The sequence below is a fragment of the Hylobates moloch genome, unplaced genomic scaffold (genome assembly GCF_009828535.3).
Source record: "Hylobates moloch isolate HMO894 unplaced genomic scaffold, HMol_V3 SCAFFOLD_2, whole genome shotgun sequence".
Lineage (NCBI taxonomy): Eukaryota > Metazoa > Chordata > Mammalia > Primates > Hylobatidae > Hylobates > Hylobates moloch.
In genome coordinates, this window is record NW_026652277.1 from 166,484,832 (window position 1) to 166,498,575 (window position 13,744).

At 41.0% G+C, this 13,744-nt stretch overlaps 1 protein-coding gene and 1 pseudogene across 7 annotated transcripts in view; one reads left to right on the forward strand and one right to left on the reverse strand.

Moving 5' to 3' along the window:
- Positions 1–7,016, reverse strand: part of LOC116476989 (signal recognition particle subunit SRP72-like) — a 61,958-nt pseudogene extending 54,942 nt beyond the window's left edge.
- The window catches only part of TULP4 (TUB like protein 4), a 286,724-nt gene that overhangs the window by 60,406 nt on the left and 212,574 nt on the right, over positions 1–13,744 (forward strand). Inside the window, exons 1-2 of one of the 7 annotated variants that reach the window (XM_032161398.2) lie at positions 5,177–5,191; positions 10,750–10,834. The exons of 4 other annotated variants lie outside the window; for them this stretch is intronic. The gene's annotated coding sequence lies outside the window, so the exon portion shown is untranslated. Of the gene's footprint in view, positions 1–5,176; positions 5,192–9,820; positions 9,999–10,291; positions 10,442–10,749; positions 10,835–13,744 lie in introns of those variants that run through there. 2 more of the 7 variants (XM_032161389.2, XM_058435633.1) reach the window with 2 other exon arrangements.

The window sequence follows — 13,744 nt, forward strand, 5'->3', positions numbered from 1 at the left end:
CTGGGATGTGTTTGGTTCAAATCATAAAACAGGAAATTCTCCTCCTCCTCCTCCTCCTCTACTTCCTTCTCTTTCTCCTCCTTCTCCCTTCTTCCTCTTCCTTCTTCCTCTTTTTTCTTCTTTCTTCTTTTTTTGAGACAGGGTCTGGCTCTTGTTGCCCAGGCCTGGAGCACAGTGGCGTGATCTCAGTTTACTGCAACCTCCACTTCCCAAGCTCAAGCCATCCTCCTACCCCAGCCTCCTGAGTAGCCAGGACTACAGTCATATGCCACCATGCCCGGCTAATTTTTGTGAGACTGGGTTTCGCTATGTTGCCCAGGTCCTGGGCTCAAGTGATCTGCCTGCCTTGGCCTCCCAAAGTGCTGGGATTACAGGCATGAGCCACCTTGCCTGGCTTCCTCTCTTTCTTTTCCTGAACCCCCAAGCAAACCTGTAGTCAAAAGCTGAAATGTTAGCGTGTTTGCATATTTTATTGAAAATTTTCTACTATATATTTTTTTCTTGTTTTGTGTTCATCTGACACGTGTATATTTTTTTCCAAATCTACTTTTCTGTTTAACCACTGTCTTACATTGTTATCCTTTAGAAAGAAATAGGACTTTGTTCTGAAATTTTATATCCATTCATTATTGTTAATGTGCATTTTCTTTGTAGACACCTTAGCTTGAGAAGTAAAATAGCATCTTTATGCTTTATTGGAATTTTCTAGATTGGGAGAGTACCCGTTACGGTTGGATACAATAATTAAAAAAAAAAACTTCCTTACTAATTTTTCTAAAAGTCCCCCAGGACTGATGCCTAATGTAGTTCACAGCTTGTTAAACCTGTTTATATCAGGTTTCTCAAGTTAAAAAATTCTCAAATTAAAAAAACTTGCTTGCTGTGAGATATACATAAAGAAGCATATGTTGTAAAGAATAAAGTGTATATATGTAGTAAAGAATAAAGTGAATACCCCATAACTACCACCCAGGTAAAGAAATATGGCCAGCATTGGCCGGGCATGGTGGCTCACGCCTGTAATCCCAGCACTTTGGGAGGCCGAGGTGGGCAGATCATGAGGTCAGGAGATCGAGACCATGCCGGCTAACACAGTGAAACTCCATCTCTACTAAAAAATACAAAAAAATTAGCCGGGCTTGGTGGCAGATGCTTGGAGTCCCAACTACTTGGGAGGCTGATGCAGGAAAATGGCATGAACCCGGGAGGCAGAGCTTGCAGTGAACCAAGATTGCACCACTGCACTCCAGCCTGGGCAACAGAATGAGACTCCGTCTCAAAAAAATAAAAAAGAAATATGGCCAGCACACAAGCAACACACCTTTGTGTGCCTCTCCTGGCTCACTATAACCACCCCCCAAATAAGCAACACGCTGCTTTTTGTAATATTTTTTCTTTTTAATTTTTAGTCGTACCACCAATATGTTCTGTATTAACTGATAAAATTAGTTTGACTTGTTTCTGAACTTCATATAATTGATTCATATTATAGGTATTCTTTCATAAGATCCTTCCTTCCCCTTCCTTTTCCTTCCTTTTTTATCTTTTTCCTTTCCTTTTCTTATTTTCTCCTTTCTTTCCTTTCCCTTTCCCTTCCCATTCCTTTTTCTCTTCCCTTTTCCTCATGGCTTACTGCAGCCTCGATTTCCTGGGCTCAAGCAATCCTCCCATATTGGGGGAACCCACCCCCAATATATTTCAACTTAGATTCTTTCTATTTTCCCTAAGTGTCAGCCGGCTGAGAAATAAAGAGAGACAGTATAAGGAGAGGAATTTTACAGCTGGGCCGCCAGAGGTGATATCACATATTGGTAGGACCGTGATGCCCGCCTGAGCCTCAAACCAGCAAGTTTTTATTAAGGGTTTCAAAAGGGAAGGGGGTGTAAGAACAGGGAGTAGGTACAAAGATCACATGCTTCTGAGGGAACAGGACAAAGGGCAAAAGCAGAACTACTGATAAGTATTAGGGGAATCCCACCCCCAATATTTCAACGTAGGTTCTTTCTATTTTCCCTAACTGTCGGCCAGTCTGAGAAATAAAGAGAAAGAGTACAAAGAGAGGAATTTTACAGCTGGGCTGCCAGGGGTGACATCACATATTGGTAGGTCCGTGATGCCCCCAAGCCACAAAACCAGCAAGTTTTTATTAGGGATTTCAAAAGGGGAGGGAGTGTATGAATTGGGAAAAGATCACATGCTTTAAGGGGCAAAAAAGCAGAGCAAAGATCACATGCTTCTGAGGAAACAGGACAAGGCAAAATCAGAAACTCCTGATAAGGGTCTATGTTCAGCAGTGCACATATTATCTTGATAAACATCTTAAACAACAGAAAACAGGGTTTGAGAGCAGAGAACTGGTCTGACCACAAATTTACCAGGACGGAGTTTTCCCCCACTCTAGTAAGCCTGAGGGTACTGCAGGAGACCAGGGCGTATCTCAGTCCTTATCTCAACCGCATAAGACAGACACTCCCAGAGCGGCCGTTTATAGACCTCCCCCTAGGAATGCAATTCTTTTCCTAGGGTCTTAATATTTAATATTCCTTGCTAGGAAAAGAATTTAGTGATACCTCTCCTACTTGCATGTCTGTTTATAGGCTCTCTGCAAGAAGAAAAATATGGCTTTATTCTGCCTGACCCCACAGGCAGTCAGACCTTATGGCTGTCCCCCTTGTTCCCTAAAAATCACTGTTATTCTGTTCTTTTTGAAGGTGCACTGATTTCATATTGTTCAAACACACATGTTTTACAATCAGTTTGTACAGTTAACACAATCATCACAGGGTCCCGAGGTGATGTACATCCTCAGCTTACGAAGATAACAGGATTAAAAGATTAAAGTAAGACAGGCGTAAGAAATTATAAGAGTATTATTAGGGAAGTGATAAATGTCCATGAAATCTTCACAATTTATGTTCAGAGATTGCAGTAAAGACAGGCTTAAGAAATTATAAAAGTATTAATTTTGGGAACTGATATATGTCCATGAAATCTTCATAATTTATGTTCCTCTGCCATGGCTCCAGCTGCTCCCTCCGTTCGGGGTGCCTGACCTCCCGCAACAGATAAGGGTCCAATAAGTTCACAAGGCAAAGGGCAAAAGCAGAACTACTGATAAGGTTCTATGTTCAGCGGTGCACATATTGTCTTGATAAACATCTTAACAGAAAATGGTTTGAGAGCAGAGAACTGGTCTGACCACAAATTTACCAGGGCGGGGTTTTTCCCCCACTCTAGTAAGCCTGAGGGTACTGCAGGAGACCAGGGCGTATCTCAGTCCTTATCTCAACCGCATAAGACAGACATTCCCAGAGCGGCCGTTTATAGACCTCCCCCTAGGAATGCAATTCTTTTCCTAGGGTCTTAATATTTAATATTCCTTGCTAGGAAAAGAATTTAGCGATACTTCTCCTACTTTCACGTCCGTTTATAGGCTCTCTGCAAGAAGAAAAATATGGCTGTATTCTGCCTGACCCCGCAGGCAGTCAGACCTTATGGCTGTCTTCCCTTGTTCCCTAAAAATTGCTGTTATTCTGTTCTTTTTGAAGGTGCACTGATTTCATATTGTTCAAACACACGTTTTACAATCAGTTTGTACAGTGAACACAATTATCACAGTGGTCCTGAGGTGATGTACATCCTCAGCTTACGAAGATAACAGGATTAAGAGATTAAAGACAGGCATAAGAAATTATAAAAGTGTTATTTGGGAACTGATAAATGTCCATATTAAAATGAAACCTTCACAATTTACATTCCTCTGCCACAGCTCCAGCCAATCCCTCTGTTCGGGGTCCCTGACTTCCCGCAACATCTCTCCCTTTCTTTTTATATAAATGTGCCATGGTGATGAAGGCTTGTTCATTCTCTCAGTTTTGACACAGGATTCTCTGACTGGTCCGGCACACGGTATCCAGATTCCTTCTTGATCTCGAACCAACATCACACTTTTCCTGGAGTCAAAACGGGAGTTAACACAAGTGTATAAATGACAATGCATTGGACAGTTTGATTGTTCGTCCAAATTTTGATATTTCCCACTAACAGCATGTAAGGAGGCTTAACACAACTCTGTATAGGAATAGTCAGGTTGGAGGTAAACAAAGCAGAATGTTTGAATCTACGTTGCTACTGAGGGAGAGGAGCAGCAGTGGCAACGCCCAGTGTTCTCCCCCGTAAAGAAGCAATCCAAGGTGCCCGGGGATGCAGAAGAGGTAGAGGAGCATACCTAGGTCAAGAAGAATTATCATAATGCCAATTGGAGTCCCATAAAGGAGGATCAGCATCAAAAAGAGGGAAAAGGTTCAAAGGGGATTTATCATGGGGTTCAGAATCACGGATGTGAGGGGCAGCAGTGGGGACAACAGACAGAAAAGTTTCCCCTTCCCATACTCGCAGTCTGGATATGACAATAGCCAATTTCCAAAGTTCTGGGTGTTCTGGGCTCAGAATGGGGAGTATCATAGGAGGCCTCAGTCGGGGTGGGGGGTAATGCCCTTATCTTCCCATTTTAAGGCAAAGAACAAGTTGAACCTCCTATGCAAAGTAGGATGATCATCTTCGTCCTCCCAATAGGAAATAAAATAAGAAGCCTCCGGCCAGGCGCGGTGGCTCACGCTTGTAATCCCAGCACTTTGGGAGGCTGAGGCAGGCGGATCACGAGGTCAGGAGATTGAGACCACGGTGAAACCCCGTCTCTACTAAAAAATACAAAAAATTAGCCGGGCATGGTGGCAGGCGCCTGTAGTCCCAGCTACTCGAAGAGGCTGAGGCAGGAGAATGGCATGAACCCGGGAGGCGGAGCTTGCAGTGAGCTGAGATTGCGCCACTGCACTCCAGCCTGGGCGACAGATCAAGACTCCGTCTCAAAAAATAAAAAAATAAAAGAATAAGCCTCCAGGCATTCCCTTCTGCCAGAGGAGCAATTGATTTTTAAATAGCCCTTTGGTGCCCAGTCTATTACTAAACCATATGAGTCATTTTTTAATACTACTGCATGTGAGTTAACACAGTCTTCCCAAATTAAAGTTTTAGATGGGCCCTCAAAAATTTTAGGACATGGTTTTCCTACAGGTTTATATTGAAGGTATGGGGTATCTCCTATTACTCCCCCTTTCATTTGTCTTAAAGGAGAAAGGGAGAGGCCAGAGACCAAATGTCCCCATTCCCTTGTGGCTGATCTCTCCAGAAGGTAAGCAGCCCAGACTTGAGGTTCTAGATGGATACAACCAGGTGCATGTCCGAAGCACAGAGGAGGGTATTTATAACCCATAGTAACGTTAAATGCAGTGCTTTCTTCTACTGGTTGAGTGGGGCAATGTTCATCTGTAGCTCCAGGCATCCACATACGGTATCGTTAGCATAGATTTCCGCAGGAGCATCCATCCAGGTGAGAGGCTGAATAAGTAGGGGAAAAGGCACATAAGCCTAATAAGAATAATTTTGTGTAGCAGGTAAATCAGTTTGAGGGGAAACTGGTGAGACAGAAAGTATAAGGGGGAGAATTATTAAATAAAACCTGTTATAAGCGAGATCCAGTGCTAAAGGAGGAAGAGAAGAATAAGGGGTTGTTATTTTCAGGCTAATAGAAATGGTGAGATTTTTAGGTTCGTAAGGAGAAAAAGAAAGGGAATTAGGAGAAGTGGGATTAGTTAGAGGGATCTCTGTTGCCATTAGGGAGGATTGAACCACACCCATTTTAATTTGGCGTGCCAGTTTCTGAGGAGTCGGCACAGATCTCACCAGGTATGAGGGCAGTCTCTGATGCGCACGTCCCTTCCCTGTGGTTTTTATTGTCAGTATTCACACGAAGTATAAGTCTCCTAGTGGGCACCCAGACAAGATTGATGATCTCCTGGTGAAACACAAGCATACCCTCTTCCCCATGTTATAATTGTTCCAGGTTCCCAGGTATTGGTCTGGGAGTTTTTCCATAACACTGGCTTGCCTTCATTTAGGGAGAATTTTTTTGCCTGTTCAGCTGCAGAGTATGTCTTTAGGAACATTTAGAAAGTTTAAGGTAAACAATGCTAAATGTAACTGGGAGTGGGGAGTGGTTAAATTATGCTTTTGTTGCTCAGACTGTTTGGACAATTGAGTTTTTAAAGTGCAGTTGGCACATTCCGCCACAGCTTGTCCCTGAGGATTGTAAGGGATTCTGGTAATATGGGAAATTCCCCATTGTTGCATAAATAAATCAAAAGCCTTACTAACATATCCAGAGGTGTTGTCTGTCTTTATTTGATATGGAAGCCCCATAACTGCAAAGCAAGAATACAGATATCTTTTAATATTGGCCGTGCCTTCCCCTGTTTGGCAAGTAGCCCAAATAAAACCTGAAAAGGTATCTACAGAAACATGTACATGTGAAAGTCTGCCAAAGGAGCTAACATGAGTCACGTCCATTTGCCATAAATCATTAGGAGTTAGGCCTCTGGGATTAATGCCAGGTTCCTGATTTGGAAGTACAAAAACTTGGCACTGAGGGCAGTGGTGGACAATAAGCTTAGCCTCCTTCCAGGTGAGAGCAAATTTATCTTTTAATCCAGCAGCATTGATATGAGTGAGATTATGGAACTCCTGAGCTTCTTGGATTGCAAGAGACCAGTCAACCTTATTGTTACCAGCAGACATGGGTCCCAGTAGAGTGGTATGAGATCTAATATGTGTAATATAGAAAGGGTGTCTGCATTGGCGAATGCCTGTTGTAACCTTGAAAATAAAGAAGCCAATTCAGAATTACCAATATGTTTGATAGTAGCGGTTTCTATATTTTTAGTGGCATGTACAACATAAGCAGAATCAGAGACAATATTTAAAGGCTTGGGGAAATCCTGTAAGGCAATAATTATAGCAATTAACTCTGCCTTTTGAGCAGAGGTATAAGGGGTAGAAATAAGCTTGTCTGTAGGACCCACATAATCAGCATTTCCATTACTGGAGCCATCAGTGGACACTGTGATGGCCTCAGGAATGGGCTGATCTTTGGTCAGTCGAGGGACCACCCAAGAAGTCATTTTTATAAAATCAAACAATTTGTCTTTTTGGATAATGATTGTTAACACCACCGATAAAATCAGCCAAGTGAATTTGCCACAGTATGGAGTGTTGAAAAGTGGCCTGAACTTCGAGTTAATTTAAAGGAACCACAATTGAATTCGGATCAAATCTGGAAAATTTAAGTATTCTACACTGAGCTTGTCCAATTAGGGTGGCCATTTGGTCCAGATAAACAGACAAAGTTTTTGACACAGAATGAGTAAGAAAACACCACTCTGCTAAGTCATTATGTTGAACTATTAGCCCAGTAGGGGAGTGCAATGAAGCGAAAACCAGAAGCTGAAAAGGCTGAGATGGCTGTACCCTAGACAGCTGGGCAGTTTGGATTCTTTCCTCCGTGAATTCCAGTTCTAGTGAAGCCTCAGGGGTGAAAGTCCTGGGACTGCAGAGATTGGAATCTCCACGCAGCATAGAAAACAAGTTAGACGGCGCATATGTTGAAATGCCTAAAGTAGGTCTTAAATAATTAATGTTACCTTAAAGTTTTTGGAAATCATTTAAGGTTTTCAAAGAATCTCTCCTAATCTGAACCTTTTGAGGTTGAATATATTCTTTATCGAACACCATTCCCAAATATTGAACAGGAGTGGTCTGTTGAATTTTATCCTGAGCGATGTGTAATCCAGCCTCTGTAACACGATGGCTCAAAAATGGATAACAGTCAATTCTTTATCAGTGAGGGCAGCAATTAATATATCATCAATATAATGAAGAATATAGGCCTGGGGAAATTGAGCTCAAACTAGTGAAAGCACCTGTCCAACATAAAGCTGGCAGGTGGTAGGGCTATTCAGTACTCCCTGAGGAAGTACTTTCCATTGATAACGAGCTGCAGGCTCCTGATTATTGATAGATGGTACAGTAAAAGCAAATTTTTCACAATTCGATTTATGTAAAGCAATATGAAAGAAATAGTCTTTAAGATCAATAACTATGAGAGACCAGTTCATAGGTATTAAAGCAGGGGCAGGCATGCCGAGTTGGACGGCCCCCATAGGTTTAATTACAGCATTAATGGCCCTTAAATCAGTTACCATCCTCCACTTGCCTGATTTCTTTTTTACTAGAAACACAGGAGACTTCTAGGGGAGAGAGAAGTTTCCACATTTCTAAGTTGTAACTGTTTAGCAACCAATTGAGTTAAAGCCTCCGGAAGCAGCCACTGCTCAATTCAGACAGGTGTTTCAGATTTTCATTGTAGGGAGGCATAGCAGTGGCTGTCACTGAAAAGGATGACCTAACCCAGGCCTCTTCTACAGTAACTTGAAGATGTTCAGTAATTCCTTCATGTCTTGGACCGAGACCGAGTCCGGGAACAAACCCCATGTTTTCCATTATATGTTGACTGGGAGCACTGTAAGAGTTATGTGGAATATTAATTTCAGCCCCCCATTGTGTCAGCAAATCTCTACCCCAAATATTAGTGGAGATTGGCATGATATAAGGCTGAATTTTACCCTTTTGACCCTCAGGGCCAGTGCAAGGCAAGATAAATGTGCTCTGGTGAACTTCATCAGCTATTCCAATCCCTTTTAGTCTGATGTTAGTGAGATGTTTAGGCCAAGAGGAAGGCCATAAATTAGAGGAAATAATAGAAGCATCAGACCCAGTATCTATTAGGCCCTCAAACTTTTTTCCTTGAATGCGTATGGTGCAGGTGGGCTGTTGTTCAGAAATTCTATTAATCCAATAAGTGGCTTTTTCACCGTTGGAGCCCATCCTGGGGCCCCTTGTCTTCTCTCCTTTGTTTAAAACAATATTAGGTAGTAAAAGTAATTGAGCAATTGACTCACTGGCCAGAATGGAAACAGGAATTTCAACGTAGGTTCTATTTTCCGATAAGTGTCAGCCAGCTGAGAAATAAAGACAGGCAGTATAAAGAGAGAAATTTTACTGCTGGGCCGCCGGGCGTGACATCACATGTCAGTAGGACCGTGATGCCTGCCTGAGCCTCCAACCAGCAAGTTTTTATTAAGGGTTTCAAAAGGGGAGGGATTGTAAGAACAGGGAGTAGGTACAAAGATCACATGCTTCAAAGGGTAAAAAGCATAACTACTAATAAGGGTCTAATAAAGATCACATGCTTCTGAGGGAACAGGACAAAGGGCAAAAGCAGAACTGATAAGGGTCCAACAAAGATCACAAGGCAAAGGGCAAAAGCAGAACTACTGGTAAGGGTCTGTGTTGTTTTCAGTTTGGAGTTGATGTAAACCCTGCTGCTGTGAATACTTTGTATGTGAATACCTTAGATCTAGATCTACCTTCCCTTGAGCACTCACAGAGAGTGTGTCTGGTGCACACACTCAGGAGTGGGAATGCTATTTGCAGGGTATTCACATCTTCAGTAATACTAGTAATACCAAACTATTTTCCAGAGTGGTTGCATTCTTACAACTTGTAATGAATATATTTCTGTTAAAATTGTGTAAGTGGAAAATATCTTCCCTAATTTATCTCCAGTCTCTAACGTTAATTCAAACAATTTAAAAAACAAAACAAAACAAAAATGCTTTTTTACCTCTCCACTCCTGATGGTAAATTTTATCTGTGTTGGTGGGAAATAGGAATCAGATAACACAAAATAAATGGTAGTGAAAATAAGTTAGAAAGTAGAATATCTAATTGGGGACAAGAGAGGGAGAGAACACAGCACAGGGGCCTTGTGTGTAATATTAATAATATTAATAGCTGTTTAATGAAGATTTATTGGTTGATTAATCTGTGAGTGTCTAACATACCTGATACACCATCCTGTCCCTAGGTTGAACTTTCCAAGCAAGTTCTGGGGCACCTTCTTTGCCATTAGAACTGGATCGTATGGAAGCTAGAGTGGGAAGCATCTTATGTGTTTCATCACTGGCATCTAGAACCCTAGCAGGTCATTAATTCAATTGGACACATGTATTCTTTGGTTTAAGATTCTAATATCCTAAAAGCAGGTATGGGTTTTGTACTGATATACAGGAATGTTCTGAAAATAAGCTGTAATTATTAGAAACAGGTTTGTTTCTAATAGTGTCCGTGGAGGTCAGCATTGTTTATTCTTAATGAAAACACCCAGGATTGCCCTTGGGCTTGTGTTACAGGTTCAGGGTAAAAAACATCATAATGACAAGCTGAGTAATAATGTTTACTTTCAATCTGTTATTGAAATACTTTATATGAATAGTTGCTTTTTAATCAACTTATCTCATTTTTAAAATTGAGGGAAAATATATATACCGTTAAATTTACCAATTTTACCTTTTTTTTTTTTTGAGATGGGGTCTCACTCTGTCACCCAGGCTGAAGTACAGTGGTGTGATCATGGCCCACTGCAGCCTTGAGTTCCCGGGCTCAAGCAATCCTCCCACCTCAGCCTTCAAAGTAGCTGGGACTACAGGTGTGCACTTCCATGTCTGGCTGATTTTTTTATTTTTTTGTAATGACAGGGTCTTGCTATATTGTCCATGCTGGTCTGAAACTCCTAGGTTCAAGCCATCCTCCTGCCTCAGACTCCCAATGTGTTGGGATTATGGATGTGAGCCACTGTGCCCAGCCCATTTTTACCATTTTTAAAATGTATAGTTCAGTGGTATTAAAGTACATTCACATTATTTTGCAACCATTTGCCTCCAGAACTTTTTCTGTCTTACAAAACTAAAACTCTATACCCATTAAACACTAACTCTTTATTTCCCCTCCCCTCAGCCTCTGGCACTTACCCTTCTACTTACTGTTTCTATGAATCCTACTACTATCTACTCTTGGTCCCTCCTATCACTGGAGTCATAAGGTATTGGTCTTTTTGTGACTGGCTTATTTCACCTAGCATAATGTCCTCAGAGTTCATCCGTTTGGTAGCATGTATCAGAATTTCTCTCCTTTTTAAGGCTGAATGGTATTTCATTGCGTGTGCGTGTGTGTGTGTGTGTGTGTGTGTGTACATATATCACATTTTGTTTACTCGTTCATCCATCAGTGGACATTTGGGTTGTTGCTGGGTGTGGAGGCTCACACCTGTAATTCCAGCCCTTTGGGAGGCTGAGGTGGGAGGATTGCTTGAGCTCAGGAGTTCCAGACCAGCCTGGGCAATATAATAAGACCTATCTGTACCAAAAATTAAAAAAAAAAAATTAGCTAGCCTGGTGGTATGTACCTGTAGTCCCAGCTATTTGGGAGGCTGAGGTGGGAGTATAGCTTGAGCCTAGGAGTTGAAGGCTGCAGTGAGTTGTGATCACGTCCCTGCACTCCAGCTTGAAAGACAGAGAGAAACCCTGTCTCAAAAAAAAAAAAAAAAAAAGTCATTTATGTTGGTTTCAAATTTTGGCTACTGTGAATCATGCTGCCATGAACATTGGCATACAAATATCTGTTTAAGTTTCTGCTTTCAATTTGATAGTTGGTTTTTAATCATTTTGTACCAACCCCCCTTGCTAGTGTTGATTTGACAATATTCTTATCATTCCTTGGAAACTTAATCGGTTTAGTTACCATTCTCATTTTCTCATCTTTATGAGAAAAGGCAGAAAGAAAGGAAGTGAAATGTCCAACACCACTCATTTTTGTTAATGGTATTGATAAAATTGGCACCAGCCTTTCAGTAATTCGGATGCTTTGATTGTTCTTTTCTGTTAGATTTTTGTATCCATTATGCATTTTGAATCATAATAAAGTGGAATTAAAAAAAAACTGCCATATTTGTCTAGCATATATGGCGTTTTATGATTTTAAAGATATTTTTAAAGTTTGGTTAAAAACCTTAACAGTATATATGAAATGGAACACTGTGCTTTTACTGTGGAAATTTATCCTATATACCTTAATAAAATAGTTATTTAAGATTTACATTTGGCTGGGCGTTGTAGCTCATGCCTTTAATCCCAGTACTTTGGGAGGCTGAGGCAGGCAGATCACTTGTGCCCAGGAGTTTTCGAGACTAACCTGGGCAACATTGGGAAACGCTCTCTCTTCAAAAAATACAAAAAGTTAGTCGGGCATGGCGGCATGCACCTGTAGTCCCAGCTCCTCAAGAGGCTGAGGTGGAAGGATTGCTTGAGCCTAGTTCAAGGGAGGTTGCAGTGAGCCAAGATTGCACCACTGCACTGCAGTCTGGGTGAGAGTGAGACCCCTTCTCAAAATAAAGAAAGAAGGAAAGATAGATTTACATTTTAGAGAGTTAGTATATGTCTGTGATTTTTGAACTTTTTTGTTTCAGGGCCCCTTTATATTCATAAAAATTATTGAAGGTCCAAAGGAACTTTTGTTTTTGTGGTTATCTGTTGATATTTACCATATTAGAAATTAAACCTGGCTGGGTGCAGCGGCTGACACTGTAATCCCAGCTACTTCGGGAGACTGAGCAGGGGTGGATCACTTGAGCCTCAGAGTTCGAGACCAGCCTGGCTAACGTGGCGAAACCCTGTCTCTACACACAATACAAAAGTTAACTGGATGTGGTGGTGTGCACCTGTGGTCTTCAGGAGGCTGAGGTGGGAGGATTTTTTTGAGCTCAGGAAGTTGAGGCTGCAGTGAGCTGTGATCACACCACTGTACTCCAGCCTGGGCGACAGAGTGAGGCTGTGTCTCAAAAAAATAAAATAAAACTGATAAATTAAAAAAATTCCCTAATTTATTAAAAACATAAACCCATTAAATAAGTTATATATTTTTATGAAAACAACTGCTTTTCCTAAAACTAAAACATTTAATAATAAGAGTTTATTGTTTTATATTTTGGCAGCAATATCTAATGTCTGGCTTACTTAAAGATAGCTAGGCTCTCATATTTGCTTCTACATTTAATTGGTTGCAATATGTTGTTTTTGTTGAAGTATATGAAGAAAATTCAGCCTCACACACATATATAATTGGAAAAGAAAGGAGGATTTTAATAGTCTTCAGATAATCATGGATATTTTTCTTTGATAACCACACTAAAATTCAACAAGTGGTAGTTTCTCAAAGGTTAGTTGCAATATAGAATTTGAATGAAATATATCAGTGAATTTTTCATCCTTGGTTACATTAAAATTCATTTGTCTTCTTTGCACTTTTTTTGTTTTGTTTTTGAGACGGAGTCTCACTGTCACCCAGACTAGAGTGTGGTGGTGTGATGTCAGCTCACTGCAACCTCCGCCTCCTGGGTTCAATTGATTCTCCTGCCTCAGCCTCCCGAGTAGCTGGGACTACAGGCACCCGCCACCACACCCAGCTAATTTTTGTATTTTTTAGTAGAGATGGGATTTCACCATGTTGGCCAGCCTGGTCTCGAACTCCTAACCTCTGATGATACCCCTGCCTCGGCCTCCCAAAGTCTTGTACCTTGAATGGATCTTTTACTCAAGTATAATTTCTATCATCTTTGTTGGTCATTTGGAAAATATTGGTTTACCAAGTATGTGAGTCTTCCAAATATTGATATATAATGAAATATGGGATAAAAAATAAAAAAATTCACATTTATTAACATCACCCCCAGTTACATGGGGAGCTCGCAAGCTCATAGTGATGAGTGCTGATTTTCGCAAAAGTCTAAATTTAACTTGAAAGCTCAGTTTTTATTTTCGACAACAAATTCTGTTAGTTGTTTTCCTTAAAGTGGCAGGCTTACTTTGTTTATGTTCAAGAAAATGTCGGTCAAATATCCCAGCTGGAACGACCTAATTTGTCATTCATACTTTTTAGTAAACTTGGGGTATTAGCC